An 880-nucleotide genomic window follows, 5' to 3' on the forward strand; every position below is an offset into this window, starting at 1 on the left:
AAGGCATCAAAATTGTAAAGGAAGAAGTAAAACTCTCACTGTCTGCAGATGATATGATACTATATGTCGAAAACCCCCCAAAATCCACAGCAAAACTACTAGAGCTAATAAATGAGTACAGCAAAGTGGCAGGTTACAAGATCAAGACTCAAAAATCTGTAGTGTTTCTATACACTAGTAATGAACAATCTGAGGGGGATATCAAGAAAAAAATTCCATTTACAACTGCAACCGAAAGGATAAAATATTTAGGAATAAATTTAACTAAAGAGACAAAAGACCCATACAAAGAAAACTACAAGAAATTGTTAAAAGAAATCACAGAAGACCTAAATAGGTGGAAGGGCATACCGTGTTCATGGATTGGAAGACTAAATATAGTTAAGATGTCAATTCTACCTAAATTGATTTACAGATTCAATGCAATTCCAATAAAATCCCAACAACTTACTTTTCAGAAAAAAAGTAAAAAAATAAAAAAGAAAGGTCAATGGGTCGAGAACACCTCGCTCTGCTGGAAAACGCATAGCTGCTGTGGTCCATCCATACAATGGGATAGTATTCAGCTGTGAAAAGGGATGACACGACAACATGGATGGAACTTGAAGACATCATGTTGAGTGAAATAAGCCAGACACAAAAAGACAAATATTGCATGATCTCACCCATATAAAATATCTTTTAAAAAAACATTTTATAGAGACAGATAGTAGATTACAGGTTACCTGGAGTCTGAGGGGCGAGGGTCCTATTGTATAGTAGGTGTGGAGGTGATGAGGAAGTTGAGATAAAGGCTATTGGTGATGGTTGTGCATATAATTCATACAACTGAATTGGACACTTCAAAGTGGTTAAAATGGGAAATTTTGAGTTGTCCATG

Source organism: Tamandua tetradactyla, chromosome 11 (genome assembly GCF_023851605.1).
Source record: "Tamandua tetradactyla isolate mTamTet1 chromosome 11, mTamTet1.pri, whole genome shotgun sequence".
Classification (NCBI taxonomy): domain Eukaryota; kingdom Metazoa; phylum Chordata; class Mammalia; order Pilosa; family Myrmecophagidae; genus Tamandua; species Tamandua tetradactyla.